We start from the raw sequence: 21,607 nt of genomic DNA, 5'->3' as shown, positions 1-21,607 counted from the left end.
AGTCAAACACTGAAAGAATACAGTGAGGGAAGAGGGGGCAGTTGTTACTGGAAACAGATACTCATAAAGAACATATTACTGTAGCAGTATCTAAGGGGTTAGAAGATCTTCAGTGAGCTCTGAACCAAACCCTTAAAACCGAGTTGACTAGCCCTGAGATGGTAAACTGCTCACCCTTATAGGAAGATATCATTGATTCAGCTCCATAACTCACCATGGCAACGGGTAAATAAAGGGCAGAACCTCCATTTTAATCCAGAGGAGCAAGAAATATGAATGCATGCCCTCTACAAACAGACGGAAGCAGCAAAAGATCTTGAGTTGGAGTGGAGTCAACACTGACCTGGATTTCCTTAATGGATGATAAAGTAGTGAAATCTGACTGTATATTATATATTAGTTTAGACATATTTTACTTATAGACCTATGATTGTAATACACTAAAACTGCAACCAACGATTATTTTTATCATCGCTTCATCTGTCGATTATTTTTACGACTAATCGATTAATCATTTAGTCTATAAAAAAGCTCAAAGTGACGTCTTCAATTTGCTAACACGCTAGCTAACAAATTGTTACAGTCCAAAAAGCAAAGACTCTCAAAGAAAAGCAGAAAATCCTCTCCTTTAAGAAGTTAAGAACTTTAGCTTTTTTGAATCTTAAACTAGTTGGCTTCAATACTGATCAATAAGGAAATTAAACAGCATGTCTAACGGCTCCCTAAGGCCCTGTAGGGGACAGCTGCTAAGAAAACTCAGTGTTTGTTGAAGAAACGCTGCCAGTGAGAAATGTTATTAGTTGTCATAGAAGTGATTTCTGTTTCTCGAAGTTTCCCTCAACTCAGGTTTTACAAACTTAAGTTTTCACTAAACCCAATTTCTGGAACAGACCCCAGGTGGAAATGAGTGAAAGACGAGGTAAAGAAAGGGAGAGTGCTGGCCACAAATCAGGCTCTCAAAGAGAGAGATAGGGCTGAGGGATGTAAAGGAATGTGGAGGCGTGGGCGTATTCCAGGACATTCCAGGAGTTTTAAATCAGCCTTCAGATCAGATCAGCCATCTGTTTGATAACAAGTTTCTTTCATGCCCTGGTACCTCTAGTTGTCTGATATGGTGACATCATCACCAGTCAACCATTGCAATACAGACCAAAGCCTGAACAATGAAACATGCAAACACACTATTACAACCCCAATTCCAATGAAGTTGGGACGTTGTGTAACACGTAAATAAAAACAGAATACAATGATTTGCAAATCCTTTTCAACCTATATTCAATTGAACACACTCAGGGACAAGATATTTAATGTTCAAACCGATAAACTTTATTGTTTTTTGCAAATATTCACTCACTTTGAATTTGATGCCTGCAACACATTCCAAAAAAGCTGGGACAGGGGCATGTTTACCACTGTGTTACATCACCTTTCCTTTTAACAACACTTAATAAGTGTTTGGGAACTGAGGACACTAATTGTTGAAGCTTTGTAGGTTTCCCATTCTTGCTTGATGTACAACTTCAGTTGCTCAACAGTCCGAGGTCTCCGTTGTCGTATTTTGCGCTTCATAATGCGCCACACATTTGCAATGGGAGACAGGTCTGGAATGCAGGCAGGCCAGTCTAGTACCTGCACTCTTTTACTACGAAGCCACGCTGTTGTAACACGTGCAGAATGTGGCTTGGCATTGTCTTGCTGAAATAAGCAGGGATGTCCCTGAAAAAGACATTGCTTGGATGGCAGCATATGTTGCTCCAAAACCTGTATGTACCTTTCAGCATTAATGGTGCCTTCACAGATGTGCAAGTTACCCATGCCATGGGCACTAACACACCCCCATACCATTACAAATGCTGGCTTTTGAACTTTGCGCTGATAACAATCCGGATGGTCCTTTTCCTCTTTGGCCCGGAGGACACGACGTCCATAATTTCCAAAAACAATTTGAAATGTGGACTCGTCAGACCACAGCATACTTTTCCACTTTGCGTCAGTCCATCTCAGATGAGCTCGGACCCAGAGAAGCCGGTGGCGTTTCTGGGTGTTGTTGATATATGGCTTTCCAGTCCCTCCAGAAAAACGCGATTATGCAATCGCATAAGTCAATGCATCATCATCAGCCAAAGTCCGCATATTTATGCAGGGGCCGCATTTTTTCAAATATGCCGCACTTTCACCGCATAAATTGCCGATTTCCACGCAAAATATGCGGGGCTTGCATGATTTCATAATCACCGCATTTTCGTTGCAAAAAAGTCACATATATCTTAGCAGAAAGTTGAAAAATGTTGCGTTTACTTCACACAAGAGCAGCCATTTTCCCCTGTTGCCATTGGAGCGTTATGCAGTGACGTTATGCAGTAACGTTATGAAGTGACGTTATGAAGTGACGTTATGAAGTGACGTTATGAAGTGACGTAATTATGCGACGTGAACGTCGTCGAAAGGCTGCAAACCCGTTGATGAAGCCGCAATTTTTGCAAGTTCCCGCAATTTCATCGCATAAAATGCCGCATATTCCATCGCGTTTTTTAAGAAAACGTGCCGCATAATCAAGGATTTTGCCCCGCAACAATCACAAAAAAACTCCACGTTTTTCTGGAGGGAAAGGCTTTCGCTTTGCATGGTAGAGTTTTAACTTGCACTTGTAGATATAGCGACGAACTGTGTTAACTGACAATGGTTTTCTGAAGTGTTCCTGAGCCCATGTGAAACCGACATCAATGTGGATAGTGGAAAGGATATTACCTTTACACATTGATGTCGGTTTTTAATGCAGTGCCGCCTGAGGGATCGAAGGTCACGGGCAGTCAATGTTGGTTTTCGGCCTTGCAGAGAAAAGGTGCAGAGATTTCTCCAGATTCTCTGAATCTTTTGATGATATTATGGACTGTAGATGATGAAATCCCTAAATTCCTTGCAATTGTACGTTGAGAAACCTTGTTCTTAAACTGTTGGGCTATTTGCTCACGCAGTTGTTCACAAAGTGGTGAACCTCGCCCGATCCTTGCTTGTGAATGACTGAGCCTTTCGGGGATGCTCCTTTTATACCCAATCATGACACTCACCTGTTTCCAATTAACCTGTTCACCTGTGGAATGTTCCAAACAGGTGTTTTTTGAGCATTCCTCAACTTTCCCAGTCTTTTGTTGCCCCTGTTCCAGCTTTTTTGGAACATGTTGCAGACAAAAGTACAACCCCATTTCCAAAGTAGTGCATATGTGTGCATGTGGGGTGGGGTGTGGTGGTGGTGGGGGTGTTTGATGCTGAGCAAGGATTCTGAAGAAACAAATCTTGGTTTTGTGGCTAATATTTCTAAGAACACGCAGCATGTAAATGTGCTGGGGGAAGATAAGGGGGGCACTGGTGCAGTAATGACCTTTATTCTGTGGTTCGTGCTACAGCTTTAACCAGACGCTAACTGGCAGCTGATTTTGTGTGTCATCACAGCATATATATATATATATATATATATATATATAAAATATATATATATATAAATATATATATATATATATATATAAAATATATATATATATATATAAATAAATATATTATATATATATATATATATATATATATATATAAAAATATATATATATATATATAAATAAATATATGTATATATATATATATATATATATATATATAAATAAATATATGTATATATATATATATATATATATATATATATATATATATATATATATATATATATATATAAATAAATATATATATAAATATAAATATATATATATATAAATAATGGTGTTAAACCGCCTCAGGGTTTCTGCAGGTGTCCAGAGACAGATTTAAGACTGAAAAATTCACCTTCATACAAGTAACGTCAACTCCATGAATCCAGACCTATCAAACGTGTGTTTTCACAGTCCTTTATCATACATATGTTATATGTTGTAATGAAATGCCAAAACCAAAAATAAATGTATCCTACTAGCAAGTATTATCTGACATAATCATATATTATTCCTTGGTGCCACACTGTTATCCAAAGGCTATTAAAAACTCATCAATGAGCCACACTCGAGGCGGAGTGCCGTAGACAGTGACGTATGTCACAGTCTAAGTATGGAGAGATGAACTTTCCTGACAATAAATAAACAGACCTTTCTTTGCAGCAGCCATTCTTACATGAAAAAGGTCTGACAACCAGCAAGACTAGCTAGATCAAACTGATCAATAAACTAACATAATCAGAATTCAAAAACCAAACAAAATATAGACACAAAATAACTTTTTAATAAAAGAAAACTACCTACCCTTTCTATCTAGAATCAGATATGTAAAGTGTACTTGATTAACAGTTCAGCTTTTATTGCTCATTTTCATCATTTTTAGGCTGATTGGGCAAATAATAAAACCAAGCTCATGTAAGCTTCTCCTGCTATCTGTTTGTTTCTAACCATATTAGGTCACTGCCAACGTTTTGTTGAGACCACTGCCTGAAGCAGCCACTGCTCTTTGGATCTGAAGGGGACTTTGTGGGCTCTAATGGGACCAAGCTGGTCTCACAGTAGCTCTTTTCATTCATGGTTTAGCTCTAAATAAACACACCCTCACTTCTACTGTAAAATACTTGTCAAACTGAAGTGAGCAAACATTCTAGATAAGTGTGTACAGTTGTGTTGAGTCACAGGTCTTAGTGAATAAGCAGGAATTTGTAAATGTGTAATGGAATACATGACAGAAGCAGATACGGAAGTTTCATTGTACGTTCATTCGAGGCGAGAATTCCACTTTTATGTTGTCATTCCTCATCTCTTACTCAATGCAACGGTGTGGCCTTGCAAACTGACTGTCCACCAAGGCCTTGTTAATGACTGTGAGGAATCCAAGAGCCTCTCTTTACTGTCTGCCTGAGAGGAAGCTGCCATGGAAGAGTAAATATTTGTCTTCAACCTCACCTTGGCTTCCTCAAGGCCCGTGATACAGCACATGAACATTTTCAGAAAAGATAAGCTGGCCTTCTTGCTGGCAGTAAAACCACATTTAACCATTGATGTTACTTATGACACAGATGGAAGGATACCCAGACCACAGAGTGTGTGTGATGAGGCTGGGCTGATTTAAGTACTAGCACACAGTTGCTCTTAAGCATAATGATGGCTGAGCTGAATTAAAGTACAGCAGTTGAAATTGGTCACAAGGGATTGATAAATGGTGCTAAAGTGAATAATGACGTAGTGTGATTACACAGTACTGTACATCATGTAATCCTCCTGTGAAGGGATAGGCAGTGAACAATGTGAGCAATGTGGGTGTAGAAAACAAACTACTGGACCTTGTGATGGTGACTGACACCTGTAAAATGGACATGTCCAGACATGTTGTCATTCAGTGGGCAGGGAATATATGATGAAACGGTGTGTATCGATTATGTGGTGGTGCCAAGGGATGCAAAGGAAAGCTCTGTCGAATGCTGTTCAACATTACTTGTTATGGGCTCTCTGTGTTCCCGCACCTCCTGATTTACAAATGAAGCACTGCATATACTGATAGGTATGTACTGACAAAGATTCTCTAGTGTTCATAGCTCTCTGTGGTCTGATGTTAATATTCTACTTATTAAATAAAGCATCTTTAATAATCAATATTTAACTCAAGTTTCAATCAGAGAAAATGTAGATTTATATGAGAGACCTTAGCTCAACAGTAAATGTCTTTACTATACATACAATTACTGTATGGTATGCAAGACCCACTCTCTTCTTAAGAATATTCAAACAAACATGCTGCTGAAATAAATGCACAGAAACAAAACAACATGAATCCCCACAAACATGTCCATTGGGGGATACATCTCTCGTGGGCACCTGGGCAGGTTTTATTGCAGCAGCCAGGCTCATTTCATGTAATTGAAAGAGCCCACATAGACCAGAGGGTGCATAATGGCTTGAAGGACAGGGCTGGTGATAGTCTATATTTTGTTATTGTCAACAAATTACATGTAAAGATCAAAGCCAACAAAGTCTGTTTTTCAAGTCCTTATGGCTCTCTAGCCAAGCCCACTGTTTCCTACTAACGCTGTCAATCTTTAAAAACAGGTCATGAATTAAATGGCTTAATCTTTTTTTTTTTTTTTTTTTTTAAAGATGGTCACTGTAGTTTTTTTTTTGCAAACATCACTCAAAAAGGGGAGAAAACAGTGCATCTGTTGGGGACTATTTTCATCTGCAGATTAATACACATTTGGTGCTCTAGTGAATATTTCAGGCAGCAGATCGACATTTCTGTGACTGACATCAATGAGTCACACAACATGTCAACCAGTGCTGTGAACAATAGAGCCTGCAGCTATCTACTGTAGCTCCTGCTCTCCACCTTTGCCCTCATCAGTTCTGCTTGTGCTTCATTCTTCCAGTATTGAGCCTTTGTACACAGAATCTTAATGGGGAAAAAAATCACTTTTCTGACAGTTATTTCATTACCTCTCAGCCTATAAACTTCCATTTCTTCACTTGGGAATCAGAAAATCTATTTTCAATCACTGTAGTTTCAATATACCATGAACACAATACCTGAGGGGCCCCAGCTTTATTTCTTTACCAGCATTACCAGTCGACTCACTGTGCACATGTCAAGGAAGCACCGCTGGTTTGATATGCTCAATCTCCTCAAGTCCCACCTGGCAGGTAAACCTAGTCTTTATCTACCCTCTCCCTTTCTCTTTCCCTTTCACACGGTCACGCCTTTATTTTATTTTTTTTTATCTCTGCTCGGTTCCCAGAGGAAATCAGGTGCTAGGCAGCGGCCTGTGGAGCTCTTTCAGGCCCTGTCTTTGTTTTTTTCTGCTTTTCTTCGTCTTAAACTTTGTCTTTCTTCGTTAGCCAGGGAGAGAAAAAAAAGGATGAGAGAAGGATTAGCTCATGAAAGCAAAAGGTTGGATATAAGAGAGAGAAAGGGATAGAATATAGTGCACGGGCACAGGGAAGGAGATTCTGCAGTTGGTTGCCACGGCTACCGGGAAAGCAGCTGATTAGCGTGTGTGATGTGTGCGAGTGTGTCTGGGCCTGTAGGTCCATCCTGTGGCTGATAAATGGCCCAATACTACGTGTGGAGAAAGGAGCATTTTAACGATCATTAGCAGCAGCTTCCCATTCATCAGCTCGGACTTGTCGGTTGCTCCGGTGTTGCACCATAACAAGCTGCACCGCTCAAATCCCCTTGATTGTGAAACCCCCTGACCAGGACACACACACACACACACACACGCAGATTAACACCTAGCATCCTTTTCCTTTTAGGCAAAATGGGGCCAGAGATGAATTGAAATTCAATAACTTGGGGACACTTTGTTAATATTAGTCATTGTGTGAGCAATTATGACGTCAAGCTGAACAGTGAGAGTGTCAGGCTGTGTGAGCAGATACAGGAATATATGTTTATCTTAAGTATTTATAAACACTAAAACTAGTCAATTGATTGATAAATTTAGTAGGGCACAAGAGCTGCAGGTTTGGAGATGCTCTGACCCAGTCGTCTAGCCATCACAATGTGGCCTTTGTCAAAGTCGCTCAGATCCTCACGCTGCCCATTTTTCCTGCTTCTAACACATTAACTCTGAGGATAAAATGTTCACTTGCTGCCTAATATATCCCACCCACTGACAGGAGCCAGGATAACCAGATAATCAGTGTTATTCACTTCACCTGTCAGTGCTTACAATCTTATGGCTGATCGGTGTGTGTGTTTAAAGAATAATTTTTAACAAACAACACAAAACTAAGCCTGTATGATTACTGTCATTGCTATATGGCCTGGCTCAGGTTAAACCCTTTTTCTAGGGTCAGAGTCAGAGTAGGGCAGGTAATAATTGAAAAAAAAAAGGCTAACAGGACATTGCGAGGAAGTTGCAGGGTCCTGTTTTGGGGCTTGCTGATGCCTGATACCACAGTTTAGGCAGTACTGGACAACTGCTTCCCAAAGTCCAGGGTGACAACCCTTAAATGTCATGTTTTTACTGTCATAGAGGACTAAAGAAACCAAAAATCAAATCAGAGAATTTTAATATATATATATTTTTTAAATTACTAAAATAAAGTAATACATAGATATTAAAATGGTTAGAAATTTATTTGGCGATTTAAGGGTTTATGGGAGAGTTTCTGAGGTTTCAGACATTAATAATGTGTTTCCATAATAGCTCTGTGTGCTTTCTAAAATCTTTATTATTTTCATCTCACAATCATCGTCATTTTTTCTTAATTTATTAAAAGATTAACTGTTTAATAAGAAAATATTCAATAAAGATGCCAAAATGAATACTCATTAGTTGCAGCTCTGATATTTATGTCACTGGGTTATTGCTACATTTTAAAGTTGGGCTGTACACATGAGCACAACACTCAATACAACAGATGAACTGGTTTCTTTTAAAGGGTCTGAGTGCCTTTGCCTCTGCCTCTGCGTGCAACATCTGATCTAGACAGCTTGCCTGTAACAGGCAAGGACCGCTTTCTAGCAAACCGCAGAGCATATGACAATCAGGCCACACCGGCCACAAGCAGCGTCTGCAAACTGGTTGGTAGGCGCAGAGATGGTTGCAGTGACAAAACTGAGCTGATGTAGAAAACAAAGCTGGGGTTGTTTCACACAAAAAAAAAAAATTATTGTTTCTCTCAGGAAAGCGCTCTGCTTTCATAGAAAGCTGACAATGGCCCTTCCCTCTCAGACACACACATATGCGCTCTTGCACATAAGGGCAACGCTCCGAATAGCAGTGACTTGACAAAAACAATCTAGATCAACCAGCTTTGAACCAGTACTTTCTAGAGAGTGGGGACAAATGAGCACATGAGGAAAAGAGGAAAGTTACTGGAACTGCAGTAGGTCATGTGTGGGAGCCGGGCATTGTGGCAAAGAGACAAACAAATAATTAAATCAATAAAAGCTGCATTTTTCTGTGGTGAGATAGAGAGATGTGGGTAAGGTTTTGTGTTTTCAGCTTTTTGAACATCTGATTCTGCTTTTTTTATTCTGGCTCTTCGACTTGAACTGGTGAGGAAAATCAACAATCAGCAGTTTTTTTAATGAATCCTAAAAGCCTCACATTCAGTCAGTTCAGAACCTGTTCTCCAAAACCAATTAATAACCGTCTGTGACTCTGTTTCAGTCATCTGATACATGGACATAACTTCAAACTACCAGGAGCGTGTTTTGAATTCTTAATGCCTGTGAATATGTGTGTGTGTGTGTGTGTGTGAGAGTGAGAGGATGAAGGAGTGACCAGACTATGCAGAGTCATAATAAAAGCCACATCCGCACAGTCAGTCAATGATCGACCAGAAAGGCATGTGAATGTAAAGAAAAGAGGAAGTTTTCTTTGTCCGTTTTTTCTCTTCTAGACTAAATCTGCAGCATCAATGAGCGTCTGACAACTTTTTATAGTTTGCTGTAGAGAAAATATCATGTCTATTGCCATGCTGTCTAGAACTGAAAACTTTGTTATAGAGGAGCAGCTCTTAAAAATCCCTTATCTTTGTTCAACTCCTGTGAGTGCTAACTTTCATGAGGAGAGACCCTTAGCGAAATGGATTAGAAACTCAGAAGTGAGAGGGATTTGAAAACATGGGGTGAGGCAGGAAAAGAGAAAGCAGGATCACATTTTTAGAGTTCAAAAGAAACCAGTGACCCAAAGCCTGAGAGTCACAATGAGAAAAAGGCAGGCTCTAAATACACTTTAAAATGTCATCTGTCCCAGCTGTAGCTGAGCAACATTTCCTGCAAGTTGCAACACTTGGGATGTGCAAATGCAAACGCCGCATGGCCTTGTGCGCACACACACGCGTACTCTGCGGTGTCCCTGGGCGCAGATCACAGCGTGAAACACAACACATCTTGTGCTTTTTGTTTATTGAGTAAAGTGACTGTTGCATCCGTGTCACTGATAAAATACTGTTTACAGGACATCACGAGAAGGAGTCATGATGTTCTGACTGGTCGCACAAAGATGATGTCATATGTGTGTATAAAGTCCAAGTGAGTGAATGTGACGTGTGCTATGACCTCTGCCTTACACAGTCCATGGGCGGATCATAGGATCACAGTGACTCGGCAAGACCAAAAGAAACAGCAGATTAACAACCAAGATTCAGACAAAACCACTGAGTCCAAGAAACTCTCCGTAGATCACCACAATCAAATTGTTTCACAGCATATATCTGGGCAAAACCATTTCTAAACATTTGAATGTTCACAGAAGCACAGTCAATTCTTGTGAAAATGACAACTTTTGGGACGAACCAGGACTCTTCATAGAGCTGGACCTCCGGCCAAACTGACCAGGCAAGAAGGGCCCCGTTCAGGGTGGTGTGACAGAACTCTTTAGAGGAGTGGGAGTGGATGGGCAGTATTCATTCCTCAGTAAAAAGAATATGACTTCACACTTGGAGTTTGCCCAAAGAACAAGGAATGATTCTCTGGTCTGATAAAGCTGACAAAGCTGAACAGTTTGGCCTGAAATCCAAGGACGTACGTCTGGGGAAATCCAGGTCCTGCTCAGCACCTGGCGAATACCTTCCGTAAAGCAAAGCATGGTGGTGGAATTGGTGCCAAAAATGCTTCTACAAGGGACTTAATTAAGGCTCTAGATACCTGTAATGAGGGCAGGGCTCAACAGCAAGAATTGCCCGTGTGCCTGGGGCAAGTAAAATGCCACATCAGGCTAGTAAATCTTGCAACTCACTCATGGAAAATAGCATTTCCTTTATTTTTGTTTTTTTTAGCTGGACACCATTGGCTACCCCACTACCTTCACACAATGGTCACACTGAAATCAGTGAGGGGGCTGCGCTTTTTCACACAGTGCTTATATCAGTCTCAACACGCCCGTCGGTTCAGTATCTTAATAAAAATAATGATCTCACAGTTAAAGTTGAGCATAACCTCATCCTTATCAACACTGTCCTCACCATCATGTGATTAGAATTACTGTATTTATTATTACCACTACTTTCATCATTCTATTGGCTGAGTGGTTGCATGTCAGTTTTGATCTTTAAACCATCAAATCTGTGTCCAGTACGAAAAAAAGCTAACAATGTGAGTGCTGTTCCTTCCTTCTTATCAACATCCTCATCTCCACGAGTTCCATCTCTTCCTGCTGCTCCTCAAGGACTTCCGCCCCTTTTTCATCCTTACCACTACTGCCAAGACATTGTCAGGAGTAAGGGAGTCAGGCCGGCAGCCAAAGATCTCATATGACCGGGATAGGTAGGAATTACTGTAGAGCTAAGCGCTAAGCAGAGAAACCCCCAGCACAGTCAGATTGTACAATTCAGGCATTTAGCTGATGCCCTTTTTTATAAGCAAGTAACCCTACTAAACTCATGGTTTACGGATTCTACTTCAGCAAGTGACAAGAGCAGATGCTGGATAATGCAAAGGGCAAAGTCGAGGCAAAATACAAGGAAAATGGGAATCAAGTACAATCCAAAAAGACAGACTCAAGCTAACAGCTAGAAAGATGAAAATACACCCCGTGATAGGAAAATATGAAAAATACATATTACACTTGCTGATGCCTGAAGAAGGGTGCATCCAATCGAATCAAGTTGCTTAAAATGTGCATGTTTCATATGGATACATTTTATATTTAAGCGTTCGCTTGAATAAATAGGCTTCTTTGTGCACTGGATGTAGTTCCCCTCTACTTATTTTTGTGTTGCACTGCTAGAAATAAGACAACATGACATTTAATCAGGAAGCTCAAAAGGACCCAACTGTCACAGCTTTCAAACGAGAGAAAGTGGTGTGATCATAACTTGTCAACCTTTCTTCGTTCTTCTTCTGCATGCCCCTTATGGAAAAGTCGAGGTCAGCCAGAAAACAGGACTTCTAAAAACTGCTCCAATTACTCCCAGGAACCAGACAGAGCAGCTTCTCAGCACAACAGTAAGCTCAGTCATTGAGCTTTTTCACACTCCTGTTGACTTCTTGTTTGAATCACTGCCACCTTAGGTATGAGCTCAGTGCTGGTATTGAGGGGGTGGTGTGTGAGTAGAACTGGTTTGAAGTGTGATGGATGATTTCCAAGCAGTAGAAAATAAAAATTAGGAAGGTGAATCATTAAACTTACCCTCAGTGGTGACACTTGCTAGTGTTTGTGCCAGCATCAGTGTGTCTGTATGTACTCTTTCGTCTCCATTTGGACCTTGGAGCTGGCTGTCTGTCTCTATGCCAGAGAGAGAGAGGTGTGTGTGTGTGCGTGTGTGCGTGAGCACGTGTTGAGCCGGCGGTGAGACCATGAATTAAAGAGGAGATTAATGAGTCAGGACATGGAGGATCAGACTCCAATCTGTTCCCTGCCCCACTCTGGGGGCCGTCTCTCTCCACAAAACCCCATTCTGTCAACACACACACACACACACACACACACACACACACACACAGACACACACACACACACACACACACACACACACACACACACACACACACACACACACACACACACACACACACACACACACACACACACACACACACACACACACACACAGCAGGAAGGCCGAGAACTCAGGACTCTGTGTACGTCTGGCAAAGAGAGCACATGTTTAAGAAAGTGTGACAAGAGAGAGGTAGCTGGAGGAAGGAAGAAATGCTTTCTCTCTGACTGGATGCCTTCCGCAGTATATCCCTCCACCCTGTAGGCCGTCACCCCACCCAGACACCTTACCGTGACCCTGAGACCCTGCCATCTGTCTGGATGACAGAGGAACAGGAACTTACAGGAAACAGTGGGACTGAGAGAGAGCGGAAGACACAAAGAGAGGCAGGGAGTGAGACGAAATAAGAAAGAAAAATGAGAGGAAACTAGAACAAAAGAAGAAGGGTGAAGCAGGCTGCAGGGGGAAAAAAGGGCTGACGAAAATGACTGGAAACTGAAATGCTAGAAACCCTTAAGGAGACAGGAGCAAGTGGCACCAGCGAGGCTCACTGACATATTTCCTTGAAACTACACTATCACTTACTGTACGTTTTCGGAAAGTTCGATGGCATGAAAAAAAGTGATTGCCCAGAATCATCTCAGCACAAATGAATATCTATAGGCCCTGCACATTATTGTTCTCTCTTTCTATTATCTCCTCTCTCATATTGCAGAGCCACTGAAGATATCTTTTGTCTTTATTGCTTTACCCCCTTGGCCATTCAAACAAGCCCATGATGAATATAACGATGATGGCCTTGGTGCTCTTTATCATCATTTAGTTCCTTGTGCTATATGAGAGTGGGTGCCACATTACCATGAAATACTCATCAAACCCTCTCTATCCATCCCACAGCTCTCACACTTTAATACATGCCATGAGACTTCACTAATCCCATGATATGCTTCGTAATCTGATCACAGATATGAGCATAGAGAGGGAAACAGAGATGGGAGAGTGGGGACGAGACAGATAGAGAGAGAGAGAAGGATGGAGAGGGGTGAAAATGCAATCAGAGAGGAGAGGGATGCAGGCAGATGCTTAGGCTTTAGCACTCGGCTGCATGAAGACAGAAGATGGGGGGGATGTGTCGCAGGAGAAAGGGTAGGGATGTGGGGATGTGGGCTGGAGCAAAATTGAGGGTGCAAGCAGACAGGAGGGGAGGGGAGAAATGGAGAGGAAGATGGGGGGGGCACACGCTCATGACCTGATTTTACCACTAAGCCTTGGAGAAGTGGAACAGCACGTAGGCAACCGAATGCAGCGTCTTCACTCTGCTCCACAAACATCCAGCTGTTCATACATGTAAGCTACACATATAGGAATGTGCAGCACACACAAAACCGCACCATACATGCAGTGCAACCTATTAACCTACATGCCGCATCCTCATCAAGCTGAGTCACAAGCCTCGTCTTCCTCTCCATTTGCCATCTGCATCTCCCTACCCTCGTCTTCTTCGTTCTCCACTGCCACACGTTGCCAGACACGTCCTTGCTGGGGGGGGTTGGTGCATAATGGAGCACTACGGTGGAAGTCTGATCTGTCTACCAGTCTGGCTAATAGCTCCGTGCTCTGCAGTGTTCTGGCAGTAGAGACATGCACAGGCTCATCTATTACACAGCTGGAAATCTGTCCTGTATACATAAACAGCGTCTGGATGTGGAACATACGGACGTGTCGCTGCTGTGACACCAGTGTGTGTGTGCTTCTAAATGAGTAGAGCAAGAGACAGATTCTGATGCAGTCTAAATGCAGCTAAATGTAATCACTAGAGAGTGTACTGAAGTCTCGCTGATGATGTGTGCGTGTGCTGCTCCAGAGCTACAGGTCTTGTCGTTCACATGACCAACTGATGTTCTGAGAGAAGCTATGTTGTCTAGAGGCCTGCACTACTAGAAATGTGTGTCTATAGAAATTATCAGGTGAGTGGTTATTAATATCTATGAATCAAAACAATAAACTATCACAATAAAGTGATTTTCACTCCACATCTGAAGTTTTGTTTATGTGTGCATTTGTGTGTCACCCTGGCTCTAATGTCCTTTGCACCAGTTTGTCACATCTAACACAGAGCAAATGGCCCAGTCCAATTTTCTTCAAACGTGAGCATGTACTTGCCCCCTGCAGCCACACTAGAATGGTTTGGTCCAAGTTCCCTCTCAAGGCAAACAAGACTCTCTATACAAACATGTAGGACGCAAACAAACACAACCGACACACACCTAAAAAGTCATGACATGTGCCTGATGTTCTTGGAGCTGGAGGCAGCTCAATCATACAATCTGTTTGCAGCCATTTTCAAGCTGTGAGTCTTACACACCATTGACTACACACACACACACACACACACACACACACACAGGATCTCACAGATCATGAAAAACTAATGCGTGAGCTTAAACACATGCATACAAAGACAATAGAGACACGTCCATGGCTGAGCAGCTACATTCATATGAAACAATCAGGGATCAATCTGCATAGAGACGCCCACAACAAAGAGGCGTTTATTGACGGCGCTCGAACAAAAGTGCCTGCCATTGATCCAATGCAGAAAAGGGTTGGCGGGAGAACTGTGTGTGTGTGTGTGTGTGTGTGTGTGTGTGTGTGTGTGTGTGTGTGGGGGGGCGGATTCTATGTGTGTCACAAGTTAAAGAATGAGAAGACCACAAAGTCACTTTTCGACCAGCGTGTCCTGTTCAGCGATGGCTTTGTCTGCAAAGCGACTGCACACCTGTGGGCACAGCCAAAAAGCCAGGAAAGCAAATTCCTGTGTGTGTGTATGTGGCCACGGGTCCTTTGTTTGAGAAAGTCACATGACCAGTCTGACTTGGCGCTGTCCCCTCCCCTCTACAGCGCACTACCATACAACAAAACGTTCAAATGTATGAGACAACAACAACCCAGCACCACGTGTGCGATCACAAACACGCAATCAGTGCACTGAAAACTTTGCTTGCTAAGTGAAACACTATCCTTAAAACAAAACCCAGAAAAAAACCTATGTCCTAATTAGCCACACGTGAGCTGTTAGCAATGAAGGGAAGAGGAGGAGGATGGGATGGAGGGAACGATGAAGGGATGGTAGCAGCAGCACAGGTGGGGGTGGAGGGGCGGGGGTACGGAGCTGGGATCAAGTCAGAGGGAATCCATGGCGCTGATGACGATGTTAGGGGCAATGTGTGTGTGTGTGTATGTGTGTTTTTGATAAACAAACATGGGAAAAGGAACTGTAACATGGGTACACGGGGCAAGATTGATGGAGCGCGTGGTAGCATGTCACTGTTGTCTGTTACATAGACAAGATAGATGGATGTAGAGATGGCGGAAAAGGAATGAAAACGAGGAGGGAACGGAGAGGAAGGGCAGACAAGGGGAGAAATAAAGGAGCTCAGAAATGATAAATGGGGGGGGTACTGATAGAAAAATAAGGGACAAAAATCGATCGGCGGCAGGGAGAGGAGTGTTCGTGGAGGAGATGGCAGGACACGGGAGAGTAACAGAGGGAGAGAGAAAGGTATAGAAGATGAAGGGTGGGGGGTGGTGAAAAGAGAGATAGAGAGAGGGAGAGAGAGATGGAGGCGGGCTGGATAGGTCCCAAGGGTGACATTTCCTGCTCTTCTCTGGTAGGGTAGTCTGACAGACGGCACGGTGGATCTTAACTGCCTATCCTATGTGCATGTTAATTACAGAGAGAAAGAGAAAGAAAGAGAGGGAGGGAGGGAGGGAGGGAGAGAAAATAAGTCTGCCAAGGAGAACGGCACAAAGGAAGCTCAGGTGTTTCCCTTGTCAAAACAAGTCAATGGACTTAACCTCCATGGGCCTTAAATTACAGCCTCAGAGTCTAAAACACTTCACATTACAGCCAGCCTGCACACACTCATAATCACACATATAGATAAACATACTGTTTATGATACATTATTGTAACATCTTTGTTATTGCGTTGGCCAAAACAAACAACATATTATGGATCTGAGCCCAAAGCCCACATGTAAGTCTACTGGTCATGAATATATAGTTTTATTTTGTAAGACGGCGCAGCAATTTCACTGAAAAGGTCCAGTGTGTAACATTTAGGAGGATCTATTGGCAGAAATGGAATATAATATTCATAGTTGTGTTTTCGTTAGTGTATAATCACCTGAAGATAAGAAATGTTGCTTTACCTTTAGAATGAGCTGTTTATCTACAGAGGGAGCGAGTCCTCTTCTTCAAGGGCATGTTTGTACAGTATGCCAGAAGGGACAAACCAAACACTGGCTCTAGATAAGGCTGTTTTTGTGTTTTTTCGTAGGTTTCACAGCCACTGTGGTTTCTCCTACACACTTGGAACGAGAGGGTGAGGTGAGGGGGTTGCAATCTGCAACAACCCCACTAGATGCCACTGAATCCTACACACTGGTCCTTTAAAAAGAAGTAAATAGTATTTGGACTATTTTTACATGCGGAAATACACACATTAGGTGCTCTAGTGAGTATTTTGGGCAGCAGGTTGGTGTGTGTGGAACTGAGTTAAAATAAACTAAAGTGTGTGTGTCCATGCTAATGAAGGGACATGTCAGCCAGTGCAACAATGGAACTATGGCACAGAGGAAGACAATATATCAGGCTTTGATACACACACAAGACTTGTTAGTAGATACATTCATTAGTTTTGGCATTTCATTGGATTTGTTGACAAAAAGAAAAATATCGAATATCAGCTGAGTTATTATTTAAGTGCTGGCGCTGAACATGGCATAACAACATGTTCTGTATGCAGCCAGAAGTGGCAGAGGTGACAAAAACAGGCTAAGCAAACTAGGCAATATAGACAGACTTTCACTGCTTGAGGACATTTTTCTTGTAGTTAACTTTTCCTTGACCTTACAGAGACCGTCGACAGCACAAAGCAGAACAACTGGGATAATGGTCTGTTTTTTCCCCTCGTCGCTCCACTGAAATCCCCCCATCCCCGTCCCCATCCAGAGACAGCCAAGCTTCCCCAGACCGTGGCAGTGTGGTTCTTTTAAATGAGTTTAGCCTTTATTAGTCTGTCAGAGGGAAAAAAACATTGTTTCCCCCAGTAGCAGGTCGAGATATTATTCATCTATAATTGGTAATAACCCCGTACCCCCACCCTGAGGCGGCTCAATCTCCACTGAGTAATCACTGCCATCGCCTGCTCCGCTGGAAACAGCATTATTAGGTCGATGGCACTGTCTCTACCTCTTCCTTCTGCCAAGGTTTATTATGTGACAATATATGGCTTTACTCCTGCGCTTCTTTAAAAACTAGAGGCTGTGGAGGGAGAATCTATCTAAGAAAATGTATCTCACATCCCGAGCTGCAATCAAATATCTCAGCATCCTGGGCAGTGGCTCTGAAATAAGCTCCAGCGGGATCATTTAGGCTGAGGCGTTATCAGTTTTTATGACAGCGAGGTTTGCTCTGTTGTGCAAAACACCTTTCACTTTTCAATATTTAACTGTCAGCTCAACTATTTCAAATGACTGCCTCACGTTTTTTCTTTGTATTTATGAATTGAAAATCTACACAACGGAGCTGAAATGGACAGAATATGGTCTGCAACAAACAATTATTTTTACTTTTTGTCAATGGAATGTCAGAGGAGATTGAAAAATACCCATTATAACTTCACAGAGCCAAAGGTGACGTATCAATTATTCTCTCCATGAATTGCTTTGTCATAAAATGTCATAATTTCCCACAGCCCAAGGAGGTATATTCAGATAGCTTATTTTATCTGACCAAAGTTTATTATCACAAATGACAAAGAAACGCATGACATCTAAAAAGCTGGAACCAGAAAAATGTATTTTGTCGAGAACGTAATGAACGTGATTGTCAATCCACTCATCGATTACTCAACTAATGTAACTCAAGATGTGCAGTTCATGGTGCATTCACTTACAGTAATACTAGAAAAGTACTGCCTCCCTAATAAGGTTTTAGCTTGTAAATGCAATCTAAAGTGTCAGATTATGGAGCTTAGACAAATACAAACACTGTAAATTCAGAGCTTTTGGGAAATACCCCTGAACAAAACACTTATTATCTCAAGATTAGCTTCATGTCATTGATTTACATCATCCATTTACATCATATTTTGTATTGTATTCACCTAGAAACACTTCCTCTCGTTCTTTCTCCACTTTTTCTGTCACAATCCTTCCAAACAGAAACTATTTAATATTTTAAGTTTGGGAAGCAACAGAGCAACTGAGTGACAGAAAGAGAGAGGGAATACATGACCTTGCTGCTGCTTGGAGCAGACTAATATTTCATCAGCTAACACTAAGGACACACCTGCCTCGCAGCTTTACTCAGGTTCACACATCTGCCAACGGCTCTGTGCTTCATCCCTGCGAGGAGGCGTCAGGGGAGGGAAGGAAGCAAGAAAGAAAGAAAGAGGGAAATAAAAGACAGAAAGGAAGAAAAACAAGAAAGTCTCATGTGGTTAGTTAGAGACTGGTGTGTTTCAGGGAAAGTGTAGGTGGCTTCGAACCGCAAAAAAAGTAAGAAATGATATTGGTGACAAAGAGGGGAAAAGCAAGAGAGTGATGGGAAGAAATGATAAGACTCTAATGGTAAACCACCTACTGAATTGTATATTTTAGCTTGGGACTACCCCGGTGTCAAGTTGGGCAAGCTAATGCCAGTAGATCAACAGCACCAGAATATAAGTGAGTTATACAAACTTAGTGGGGAAGGAAATGGCATCATGTGCTGAGAGGAGAAGTGAAACCATACCAGTGGATATTCCCAGCATGATGATCCATTCAACAATCCAGATGAAGTCATTCACTTCTCTACACTGACCTGCCACAACCACAAGCAGCTACAGCATGCTAATGGATGTTGTTATCGCAACCTGTCTCGTACCTATGTGTGAATATGTTTGTGTGTGAGGGAGTGTGTGTAGGGGCCTAGATAATTTTGACTACATGAGGTCACAGACCACACATGATGGATATGTTGACTGCACCATGGTGACGACAGTGATGGTACAAATATTTATTAGTAGTCAGGAAGCAGATTAGGTTCTTTGTGCTTGGTCTATTTTTAGTACTTACCGCATCTCTATAAATTCATGTTTGGAAAATATGATAATAATCACATTTTGTACTTATTATTTTCTCATTATCGCTCTGTGTTAGCTATACAGAGGCTTTCCTGAGTACCTCTGAATTCACAGAGAAGCAACAAGACTTAAGAATCTATAGTTTTGCTAGCAGCTCTGTGAGGCTGAACTTAGGCACAGCGGTGCGTTTAGCTAAATGCTAACATCAGCAGACTTATCATAATGAGAATGCCAACATGCTGAGGCTTAGCAGATCAACATCTTGGGTTTGCATGCAACATTTGCTAATTAGCACTAAACACAAAGCAGAGACGAGGCTGATGGGAATGTCATTAGTTCTGCAGGAATTTGGACATAAACCAAAATATATGACATTACATTTTTATGACATGGTGGCACTAGATAAAAAGTTAGTCATTAGAAATTAACCAGAAGGGAATATTAATGTGTGTACAAACTTTCATGACAAAAAATCCAACAATGAGACACTTCCCTCCAAACCAAAAATCTCATAGTGGCGCTAGAAGAAAAAGTCAGAGGATGATCAAAGTCATTAGGATCCATCCTCTGGGGAACATGAATTCACCGTACTAAATTTGAATGACAATCCATTCTGTAGTTGAACCAAGGTGATAGACTGACAGGCGGACAGCACCGCATTACCACCCTTAGTGAGGACACTAAAATGGCAAAAAACATCAGCAGCAGAAATGGGGTAGTATTGTACTGACGATACCAGGAAGATGCTGCAACAAAGGATCAACTGACATCCGTATGTTGCAAGGCTTTAGACTCACACATCACATCCTGTCACTTATCTCCATAACCTCATTCCCCTGCCCCCCCCTCTCCTCTGTGTTATGTCCAGGTTTCAGTCCAACACTGAAATAAATACAATAATTTAATGTCTGCGGTGCAAACAACACAAAGCCACTTTGTGCCCAATGGGATTTTAGGCACCCTGTTCAGCCACTGGGATGTCAGTTTCCATAGGATTGACCTCCGACCTGGCGTTATATACTGCTGGAGAAAATATATAAACAACCCCTCCCCTCTCCTTCATATCATCAAATGGCCGCCACAAAGGAAAAGAGCTGACCTTAACTGCCCTGGAAACAGAAACACACAAATACGCACTAGCATTGTCAGTACCAGGACGGCCCACTCTCCAGCTAACCCCAGAAAAAAAAAACCCTGAGCTTTCATCTGCATGCAGCTGCCTTGGTGAAGACCACAATAGAAGAGAGGACAGGGCAAGGGAGAGAAAATGGACAGATAGTGGAAGAAGAAAAAAAAATACAGCACAGAGCCAATCAACTGACCAGAGTAAAACAAAGGGCTATCTGTAAAAGCCCCAGACTTCATCCCACCCTGTGATGAGAGAACTTCGATCCCCAGGCAGGCGGGCTGCAAAGAGCTACAAAGCCCTGATGTAGCCTGTTAAGCTCCCACTTCGATTCAGCTCATTGAGTTCCATGCTGCTGATCAATTAGAGAACAGCTGAACCAGCTGCTGACCACACAAACATTCTGTTTTTACCGTTTTTAAGCACAGATGGGGTTTTTTATAGGCTGTGTGTATGCTGCCTGTTATCTAGGTCTTCTATATTATATCTAATCTAAAGTCTTTTCTCCTCCGCTGGTCGCAGAGCCAACCCCAGCCCCTGTGCCATGTCACAATCTCCTGGAGGCCAGCCAATACAGTTAAAATGTTAAAATGCTGGCTTGTCTGGACCCATCTGCATAAGCCAAGTCACAACATGTATTATTAAATAAAAACTACATACTTGATTTTCTTTTTCCAGTGAGTTCCAACCCACCAGCAATGATCCAGTGTCGCTGTAGATGGGGCCTGGTTTGGGTTTGGTTTGGCTGGATTTTAGGCCAGATCAAAGATAGACTAAAAAAGATGGCTATGCTGATTGGACCAATTCATTCATGGAACACTTCCTTAGACAAGTTTACATATTATAAACAATGCAATTGAGTTGTAAGTACGTTAAAGTGTTATTCTATAATAAGGGAAATCTTTTGGCTTCTGTTTATAACTTCAAATGAAAGGTTTTAAT

General features: G+C 41.9%; 1 protein-coding gene across 3 annotated transcripts in view; it reads right to left on the bottom strand.

The window, feature by feature from the left end:
- bcl2l1 (BCL2 like 1) overlaps positions 1-21,607 on the bottom strand; it is a 33,592-nt gene that overhangs the window by 6,222 nt on the left and 5,763 nt on the right. The gene's annotated exons all lie outside the window — the stretch shown is intronic.

Source organism: Dicentrarchus labrax, unplaced genomic scaffold (genome assembly GCF_905237075.1).
Source record: "Dicentrarchus labrax unplaced genomic scaffold, dlabrax2021, whole genome shotgun sequence".
In the NCBI taxonomy this organism is placed as follows: Eukaryota; Metazoa; Chordata; class Actinopteri; family Moronidae; genus Dicentrarchus; species Dicentrarchus labrax.
This window is presented reverse-complemented; position numbering and strand designations above follow the sequence as displayed.